The sequence below is a fragment of the Dasypus novemcinctus genome, chromosome 1, assembly GCF_030445035.2.
Source record: "Dasypus novemcinctus isolate mDasNov1 chromosome 1, mDasNov1.1.hap2, whole genome shotgun sequence".
Lineage (NCBI taxonomy): Eukaryota > Metazoa > Chordata > Mammalia > Cingulata > Dasypodidae > Dasypus > Dasypus novemcinctus.
In genome coordinates this window covers 58,941,933-58,953,462 of record NC_080673.1, presented here as the reverse complement: position 1 = coordinate 58,953,462, position 11,530 = coordinate 58,941,933, and positions in this window count along the sequence as shown.

Genomic DNA, 11,530 nt, shown 5'->3' with positions numbered 1-11,530 from the left:
TTATATATAGGCCATGTGTAAACAGCTAATATATTATAAGATATAGTTGACAAAGGGAAAATAATAATCTTTTTTTTTATTATTTCATTTTTAAAAATTTATTGAAATATATCACTCATACATAAACATACAGATACAGTAAGTATACAGTAATAGTTGTGAACTTACAAAAGAAACATACATAACATCACACAGGACTGTCGCACCTTGCCCTACCGTTTATACCATGCATTGTTGTTAAACCTTTTAAACTAATGATTAAAGAGCATTTCTATTGCTAAAAATGTAAAAACCTAGCAAAAATAACCTTTTTCTATTTTATTCTAACTTGATCAGAAATAGCAAAGTAAAATATGAATTTAAAGAAATGAACAATATTGAACAAGGCACTTACAAAAATATTTTATTGCTTCTTGGCACTTTATATATTTGTCAGTGACTCCAAAATTGAAAAGGTCAATGATTAATTATAATTATTTTATTACTGCTTAACAAAGGTTTTATGTCAAATGTAAAATTGGGTTATTAGTAACTGAAATAACAACCAGCATTTCCATTTACAACATATGTGAACTGAAGTTCTCTAAAATTGAGAGTTTGTGCACTATATTCCACAGAAAGTTATCTTTTCTCAGCAAAATGTACTTTATTGTAGGTTTGAAGTCAGGTTTTTAATTATAATGCTTAGCATTTTCATTGCATAATTCTTTATAGAGGAAATACACAGAAACATTTAATCTTTTTATGGTACAGTCCTTTGAGTTTCAACAAACTCATACAGCAATATCACTACTGACAAATGAATTAGAACAGTTCTATCACCCCCCAAACTTCTCTGTATCCCTTTGTAGTCAATCCCTTTTCCATGTTCTTCCACTGGTAGCCAGTGACCTGTTTTCTTTCCCTACAATTTTTTTCCTGTATGTTATATAAAAGGAATCATGAACTATGTACCTTTGAGCCTTAACTTAATTCAATACTTTGAGATTTAACCATATAGTTGGGTGGAAACAGTCTTTTATAATGCAAAGTGGCATTCCATTGCATGAATATATTTAATACCATAATACAAAATTGATGTGTACATTTTAGAATACATAATATATAAACAAATATACACATATATTTAATAGGTTTTAAGTGGTATTTTATAATTATTGGGATTTAAAATTTTATCAATAATTAGTGATGTTCTATGCATTTTCATGTGTTTGTCATTTTAGGATTGTAGGGTGTGAACTGTCTGTTCAAAGTTTTTGTGCATTACTTTGAGTTACTTGTGTACTTCCATTTAATTTTGAGAGTTTCTTATATATTATGGACAGAATTTCATTATCAGTTATGTTTCAAAAATAATTTCACTTAATTTTCAGTTTATATTTTAATTTTCTTAGTTTCTTTTGAATAGCAAGAGCCTTGAATTTTGATAAGTCAAATATATGATTTTTAATTTTATAAATCATTCTTTTTGTGTCATATATACCATAACCCAAAGCCAGAACAATCATACAGCTGTTTTTTTTAAGAATATGTAGAGTTTTAGATTTTATATTTAGGTCTATATTCAATTCTGAGTTAATTTTGGAATAAGATTCAAGACAATATTTTCTTACATTAATGCCCAATAATTCCTGTATCACTTGTGAAAAGAGTATCTTTTTCTATTTAATTGCCTTTGCAACTTTGATGAAAATCATCTTACCATATAAGTAGTTTTTTTTTCCAGATCTATGCTTTTATTACATTGACATATCTCTCTATCCTTTCCCTCATAGCACACTGTTTTATTTACAAAAAGCATTATAGAAAGTCTGGAAATCAAGCAATAAGAGCCCACCAAATTCCTTATTTTTCAAAACTATGCCAGTGATTATTGTTCCTTTGAATTTCCATATAAATTTAGAAAAAGCTTGTCTTTTTCAACAAAAACTCCTTGATCTAAAAATTTATAAATTTATAAGTATGGCAAAGACACAGAAAACTTCCCTCCAAGTATATCTAGCTCAAGAACAAAAAGGAAGGAAGGAAGGGAGGGAGGAAGGGAGGAAGGGAGGAAGGGAGGGAGGGAGGGAAATACCTGGATAGAGGTGGAGGAAACAAAAACTATAACAGAGATTCACAATTTAATCCAAATGCAAGTCCAAAATTTATTTTTAAAAAGTATTAAACAAAAGATAAGGTAGGTAAAATTTTGCACCTCTGGAACATAGGTTCTGAATTAATATCAACATTTGCCTAAATGTAGTAATTGGAAAAATGTCATGAACTTAATACTGAAGCTCTAACTACAGTTATACCTGGGAACCTCACTAAATTAAAACAAGGGAACTCTTATAAAATTAGGGAGTTACTGAATATAAAAGAAAAGGCAAAAATATATTCCATGCCTTAACCACAGGAATTACTGTCTTGCCTAAATTCCCTACAGTTATGACACTCATTGCTCTAAAATATTCCATGGTGGGCATGAATGATGTAACCTGATGTATAATAATTAAAATTAAATTAATTATTTGACACTTATGAATGGGTTTGAAAAATGGGACCTCACTGACCATCATCCTCTCCTGAGTTAAAATAGTTACTATAGGTCAATGTAAGAAAAACCAAAACAGTAAAAACCAAAACCTTTTAAGGATTGAAGCTTATTACTTAAAGAAGGGGTGATCCTGGGATGGTGATGTCCACTCTACCTCTATATCAAGAAGGGGCTTAGATCCCACATGGTTGATGGATGTGATTCTCCTGCTTGGAGTGGTAGACATCTTCACCTCCCTGTTAGCTGACCTGGGTGAGTCCAATGAACGGGAGAGTAGGAGTTGCAACTCTGCTGAGGCTCAGGACCCAGCTGGCACATGTCCAGTCCAGAGATTCAAGTCTCCTGGGAATATACCAACCCAGCACCAACCACAGGTTTAGTATAAGTGACAGAAAAGACATGTGTAGAAAGTACACATCTGAGTCCAACTTCATCACACTCAGGAACGCAAATTCCAAAGTGGGGCCCACTGTCAGGGCACTGAACTCCAGAGTCATCTGCCGTGACCATAGAACCTGTGTGTCTCTGTAGTCTTCAGGAGCACCAGTACCTGGGGTCGTATCTACTTTGGCTTTCTCTGGGATACTGCTGAGGTGAGCATAAGCACGACCCCTCTGATGACTTCTTGACTCTTTCTTGAAGACTCTTAGTCATATAAACTCATTTGTCTGTATTGTTTCCCTCTTTTATTCAAGGTCATTTTTCTAATTACATCCCCAGATAGAGGAATAAAATATGGTTTAGAGTGGACTTACTGGTATTCTACTATAGAACTATGACTAGTAATGGAAGAAACTGTAACACTGATGTGGAGAAAGTGGCCATGGTAGTTGCTGAGGACAGGGAGAGGGAAGAAGAGATGTGATGTGGGAGCATTTTCAGGACTTGGAGTTGTCCTCAATGATATTGCAGGGGCAGATGCTGGACATTGTATATCCTGCCATAACCCACAGAATGTACTGGGGGAGAGTGTGAACTACAATGTGAACTATAATCCGTATGGTGCAACAGTGCTCCAAGATGTATTCACCAAATGCAATGGATGTGCCACAATGATGAAAGAGGTTCTTGATGTGGGAGGAGTGGGAGGTAGGGTGTTGGGTATGTGGGAACCTCTTACATTTTTTAATGTTACATTTTTTGTGATCTATGTACCTTCAAAAAACACAATTAAAAATGCTCATAAAACAATAAAAATTAATAAAAATTAAAGAAGGGGTGATTTTCCCCACAGCTTTTCCATTGAAAAGTCCAATTTGACTGATTGTTAAACTTGTAAAGAATGAATGATGTCTCATAATGGATTACTGTAACCTTAAATTCTTTATGGTTCCACCCATTATGTCAGCCATATCCAATATTATTTAAATTAACAATATTGGATTATTATCTAATCTTAATTAGCAGCAACTAGTAAGTGGTTTTGCTATTATAGATTTAGCTAATATTATCTATTCAAAGCCTATTTCAGCTGGCTTTCTGGTACAATTGACCTTCACCTCTAAAAGGATACTATACTTGGTAACCCATTTCCTCAAGAGCCTTACCATCACACACAGTCTTTGCAAGCAAGATCTTACCTATATCCAATTTTCTGCAGGAGCACAGATAGAAACAGTGCATTGACTGAGTACATCTCCTCTGAGGAGATTTGTTTAACACATGCATTCAGGACATAAAATACTCTAAAATGATTTCATAAAAGGGATGATCGATTTCTTCAAATGTAGCTCAATACCTGACCACCTCATAAAAAGACCCTCAATGTTGTTACCATTAGGGAGTTACAAATTAAAACAATGATATACCATTACAGACATATTATACTGGAAAAAATTTTTAAAAACTGAAAATACCAAATTTGGCAAATATGAGGAGCAATAGGAAAACACATTCCTTGTTAGTGGGAATTTAAAATGGTCCAGTTACTTTGCAATGCAGTTTGACAGTTTCTTACAAAGCTAGACTTAGTCTTAAGTGATCCAGAAATTACCATCATAAGTATTTACTCCATTTACCAATCTGATTTGAAATAGTGTCAACATAAAAGATGTGTGGGGATGTATATTTTATCAGCCTTATTCATAATTGCCAAAAACTAGAAGCAGCCAATATCTCATTCAATAGGTGACTGGATAAATAAACTGAGGTACATCCACACAATAGAGTATTATTCTGTGATTTTAAAAAAAATGAACTATCAAACTATATAAAAATATGAATGAACCTTTAATGCTAACTGAAAAAAATCCAGTCTGAGAAGTTTACATACTACATGTTTCAAACTCTATTACTTTCTCTAAAAGGCAAATGTACAGCCAAAGTAAAAATTAAGTGGTTGCTAGGAACTTGGGGGAGAGTTAGGGAGAATTATATAGGTGAAGAACAGATTTGTTATTTTTTAGGGCATGGCAAAGCTATTCTCTATGATGCTGCATAATAGTATGCTGTATAATACAGATAATTGGGCACTTGTCAAAACTTATGGACTTAAAAGCAAAAAGAATGAACCTTAATGTATGCAAATTAAAAAGAAAAACATGCATTTAAGTAGTTGGGAGATTCCAGGAAAAAATGTATATTAGAAGAAAGAGCTCTAACTTTATTACAAATGAATGAAATTATCTCACTGAAAGAAGTGAAAGGGAAAGGATATTGATAAAATAACTTTGGAAATAAGCAGAATCTATAAGACTAAACTAAAATGAACTGCCCGTAAGTACTGTACTATAGTTGATAAAATGTCCCCACCCAGGTATAGGTTAACAAGTCAGATACTTCCATACATGTATACTGGAATTGAACAATTATGTAAATGAATGGCAGGTGGTGGTCATCAGGCATCTCATTTTTGGTAATTTAAAAGTAAGCAAGAGGAGGAAGGTATAATGGTCCCTATGTTAATGGATTAAAATGGGAGACATCAAAATGAATGCCTATTTAGCAGATGATTACATAGAGAAATATTTATAGATATGTGCACATTCATGGATTAGTAGACACAGCTATATCTTCTTGTTCTGACAGCTGAGAGGACCAAAAAGCTATGAGACCCAATTAGCAAAGATGATGCCTAATGCCCAGATCTTGATTTCTCATACTAATCTCTAATAAAAGAAACCAGGGTTCTTTGCAGAAATGATTAAATTTACGATAGGGACAGGTTACATACTAGTCGATCCTGGAACATATTGTAGTATGAGAAAAATAAGAGAGTGCCAAAAGCAACAGAAGACAAAGTAAATAATCAGTCTTAGGTTGATGGGGTTACATCAAGTACTCATAGAGCAGCCAACTGACATATTCTTAATGGCCAAAGCTGGAATAATTTGAGTAACCAAATAAAGAAATTAGTATTGATTTTTAACACAAAGTGTAAAATAAATATCCATGAGTACATATTAATGTAAATAAATGATTCAAAGTATAAATATGGGAGGGAGAAGAAACATATCTCACATGTAGAATTCTGAATAACATATGTAGATACTGTACTCTCAAGGAGGTGGAGCATAACATCTTACTCTTTAGGTGTGGGCTGCACAAAGCACTTTCCTTTTAAAGATTTGGTATGCAAAGTGGAAAACTAAGAATAACATTTCAGTGGAGATATCAGTCATATTCTACCTTAACCAGGTTAGTAATCACAACAGTGAAAATCATATTGGTAGTGTGTACTCTTGATATGATGTGCTGAACATGGGGCTTCACTTTGCAATTTTTCTCCCCCAAACCTATAATCCCAGTCTAAACATGGGGGAAAAAACATAAGGCAAATCTTAATAAATAATAAGCAGTACTCCTCAAAGCCCTCAAGATAACAAAAAACATGAGAAGTCAGAGAAACTGTAACAACCAAGAGGAGTTTAAGGAGACATGATGACTGAAAAAATGTGGTAAGCTGGATGAGATCCTAGATTTTTAAAAGGGACATAAGCTGAAAACCAAGGAAATCTGATTAAAGTATGGACTTTAGTTAATAATTATGTATCAATATTGTTTCAATAACATAGCAAATGTACCATATTAGTATAAGATATTAATAGTAGAGGAAAGTGGGTGCTGAGTACATAAGAACTCTTTTATCCTTCTAAATCTGAAACTGTTCTAATTAATAAAGTTTATTAAAACAAAAGGGATTAAAAACAAAGAATTATTTGTTTAATCATGTTCTTCAGCTATACTTTGCAGAATGTGATATACACGAGCCTAAATATAAATGCTGATATGTCTCAGGACACACAGCCAGAATTTAAAATAAATTAAAACTGAAGTGAGAAGAAGAGAGTGGGAAGGAAGTTAAAATTTCCCAAGTTTTATCTAGCAAGAATTGATACATCTCCTGAAATTTGTCTTCTAAAGCCTGCCATCAGAAAATTTTTGAAATAAAATACATTTGCAATAGCACAATGGTACAAGAATTTTACACCAATTTATAATCTCATGTTTTGTATATTCTTTTAAGTAGTCTGGTCCTTCATTAGGGTAAAGCTTTTCTTCTGTGTTTCCTTTTTTTTTTTTTTTTTTTGGTGGGGGGATTGGGTTGGTTTGATGTGCTCTGGACATAAATTGGCAAGCTTTAGGTTTGAGGCAAGAGATGAGAAAGGGAGCAGCTACAGGCACCTACAATATAGAGTAATGTCTATGTTATCTGACTGCAGACTGAAACTACAAGCTCTTAGAGTCTCTGCAGATATTCTCAGTCTAGTAAAAATGGATACCTGACTGTTTGGTGTTCTGCAATCCTTTGGTCAACATCTTTAGAATTTTCAGGGTCTTTTACTTGCAGTAATAACTGTCCCACCATCTTTTTTATTATCTCTTTAAAGAATGTCCTCAGTGCTGTTTCCGTCATCAGTGAAACTTGCATTTCTGTTTTGTTGTGTACATATATCTTCTGCTTCACAGGAAATGATATGGCACCAAGCCTATGACAAAGCACTCCCTAGGTCATTCAGTGAGCTAAGAATAAATCTGTCAATGGCGAATATTTCTTTTTGGATATTTCTTTTATTTTAAAAGATACTTAGATTCCATAAATGTTACATAAAAAATATAGAGGATTCCCATATACCCTGCTCCCTACCCCTCCCACATTTTCCCACATTAACAACATCCTTCTTCACTGTGCTACATTCATTACAATTGTTGAACACATTTTGGAATGTTACCAATAAGCATGGATTATAGTTTGCATTGTAGTTCACACTCTCTGCTGCACAACTTTATAGGTTATAGCAAGATATAAAGTGACCTGTATCTGTCATTGTAATATCTTTCAGGAAAATTCCCATATTCTGAAAATGCCCCCATATTACAACTATTTTTCCCTTTCCCTGCCTTCAGAACCTCCAGTGACCACTGCCTCCACAACGATATAAGTTCTTCCATTTCTAAAATCACAACAAGTCTATAATAGAATTCCAGTAAGTCTACTTTAGTCCATAGTTCATTCCCCTAAACTGAGGATTCTGGGATGGTGATTCCTATTCCACTTCTAATTGAGAGGGGATTTTGATCCGATAAGGCAGATGGGTGGGATTTTCTTGCTTGGGATTGTACACTCTCTTGGTTCCTTGAGATGGTTGTTTCCTTCATCACCTCCTTGTTAGCTGTCCTGAGTGAGTCCAATGAACTATAGAGTAGGTGTTGCATCTCCGTTGAGACTCAGGGTCCAGCTGGCAGAGGGACAACCTAAAGATTTAAGTCTCTTGGATATAAACCTATCAATTCTAGTATTATTTATAGGTTCAAATAGAAGGGCCAGAAGAGCCACGTGTAGTGAAACCACAAAAGATTCCAATTCTGCCTCACTGGGAAACATACATTCCAAAGTAGGACGCGCTGGCAAGGAACCAAACTCCTGAGCCATTTGTCCTGACTAAAGTTCCTGGATGTCTTCAGAGCCCTCAGGAGTCCTACTATTTAAGGTAGCATTTACTTTGACAATCAAGGAGATCCTCCTGAGACATGCATAAGCATAACATCTGGAATGACTTTCTGACTCATTTTGAAGTCTCTTAGTCATATAAACTCATTTGTCTTTACCTTTTTCCCCTTTGGGTCAAAGTCTTTCTCCAGTTGCATTGCTAATTGGTACTTGTAGTGATCCCTCGGTGCCATGGAAGTTCATTTCCAGAAGTCATGTCCCATGCTAGGGGAAGGTAATGCATTTATATGCAGAATTAGAGAAAGGCCACATTTGAGCAACAAGGAGGCTCTCAGGAGGTAATTTTTAGGCACCCTATAATACTAGGCTAAGTTTCAATTTCAAAAGTAAAGGTTCATAAATACAGTCATCAATATTAAGGGCCCATCAATGGACCATCCTCTTTCTCCAGTCATTGCCTTGTGCTTAGGGAATTCTTGCTGTTGCATTAGAGATTGTGGCAGAGCTCCCCAGCATGGGAATTTGATATTTTCTCTGTTTTGTGTGATACTTCCCCTACTGTGATAATGTCCCATGAACACTTGAACATATTAAATTCAGGGTCTTAACTAACTAACCTTGCCCATAGGCCTCTGAAAAATTCACCAGCTGTGATGGGCTTCCATCTCATGCAAACTTGGCAATGCAGCAGCCCCAAATATATTGTTGTGTGGTCTTGCCATCTAGTGGTTAAATATTTATCTTGATCCTTTGAAAATCTAAATTCAAACTCACAACATGTTAGAGTATTTTGTTATGACTTTTGTGCTTCTCAAATTTTAGACAAAGATTAGAAATTTAAAAAATTAAAGCAATGGTAATAATTTTAAAATCTTCATATTTATAGAAACATCCACAGACAATATATTTAAATTTGCTGCCACTTGGAATATGTCCCTTCTCACAAGACGCAACATTTTGCATCAAAATTGTTCTAGAACTTGAGTAGGAAAATATGAGACAAATTCCATAGCTGACTTTTTGTCCCCAAAAGAAGCTGGAAAAAAATTTAATTGTGTTCATAAGCACTATGAAGGACTCTATTACTCTAACATAGTGCAGTTAATGAAATTATTTGAGGCTCTCAAATAAGGAAGAAGAAGAATGGAAAATAAGTGCACTTTATTTTTAAGCATCATCTGTTTCTTAAAATGTGATGGTAAAAAAAATGTATGATTTCAATGTTAACGGGGAACTTCACTGTTTGTCAGACAGGATACGTATGCAGATTTGGCCTAAAACTGGGCATTCTTTATATGTTACAAAAGTCATTTTTATTTGCCATAGGCTCATTTGGTCCTCTATCATTTACATGGATTGTGATATTTTTAAAATAAGCAGGTAAAAGTATTTTTTAAAAAACCAAATAATCAATCGATCTATATCTTGTTTTAAAAACATTAATTTTTGTGTGTGTCAAATATTGAAATCTTTCTCAAAATAATAGCATGTTGGTGCTGTCCTTATCATGAAATTCACTTTCAACATACTTTGATCATTATGGGTGACTTTTGCAGAAGTAAACTGCTGAGAGATCCCCACAAATATGTTCAAAGAAAGATTTGTGGGCTGCTCTGGATCCAGTGATAGTACTGGTGGAGTTGGTATCTGCACAATCTGATATCCTTCAATGGTTTTACAATTTTAATTATTGTAATCATTCCCAAATTTGTCAATTATGCCAATAAGTACCAAGAAAAATGGAAAATACAATCATATATGTTATTTGGAACCATGTAGATGAAAAACAACGCATATCTATTACTATAATTAAATCATTCTTCTTTGCTCTATCTAATAGTTTTGCCTATTTAAAAAGAAACAAAAAAAATTTAAACTATGTTACTTGCCAACTAAAATATGTTAGTATAAAAATTGGGAGTTGATCTAAAAAGTAAATCTGCATAATTCAAGATGTCCTTTATAACTTCTTATTTAATACCTAAAATAGACAAAATTTCCACATGGATATATTATCCTTTATCATAATTAATGAGTATGAATCTCTGTAGCAAACTCCAGTTTCCAAATGATTCTAGGGTCCTATTCTATTGTCACTGCAAGAAACATTTGGAAGAAATATTTTGTAAAATTGAACCAATTTATATGTTATGAAACTAACACCCACTTCCATATGTTCATGTTAATTAATTTTCAGTGTGTTAGTTTGCTGTCATGTAGACAAGTCCATAAAAGAGCATAGACCACTCCACCCTCTAAGTCATGAATGACAAGGCTCTGGCAGCAGATGGTGACTGGGTCATTTCTTTTTCCATCTGGATTTACACCTGACTAGAGTGAAAAACACAGAAATACCATGAAAAAATAGAATCTATTCTGTATGCCAAGGGAAGACTACATTACAATATTTGGAAATGCCTATAAGAAGCCAAATGTATGGCTGAAAATAGCTATGGAAATTAGTGCATTTCTACTGGGCATTTTTAATAATTTTAATGGATGCTACATTTGACTTCTCGATCATAGTTTAGATAGTCAATTGGTAAAAATCAGACCTACTTCCTACTACTGAGGAGAAAAATCACCTCAAGTCTTACTGAAAGTTTGGTCACAGAAGACTAATTTCTCCAGTCCTCTGTAGAGATAATAACACTTTGGATATTAGGTGGGCAGAGAGGTCCAGAAATTATTAACAAGTAATCTTCAACCTGACCCACTGAAAAAATATGAAGAGTTCCATGTGCTCATTTATCACCTAGATCAGTAATATAAAAAACTCATGTGGGAAAAGTGAATTTCACAGTATGAAATATAAATGAAGACGGTACCGACATGTAGAATGGAATAGCCCATTTTCCAAGAATTATATTTTCCTTAAAATTACAATATACATCATTTGTAAATCCTTAAAGATTACATTTATTTTGCATCATCATAATTAAAAAATAGAGCTAGAAAAGTGCCCTGATGATATTAAGAAAAAAAAATCTGGCTATGTGTAACTTTAAAGAAACTACATGCTAAACAGAAGTGCTAAATATGGACAACAACATTTACTTTATAGCACAATATATAACACAAAGTTATTAATAATATTTTAT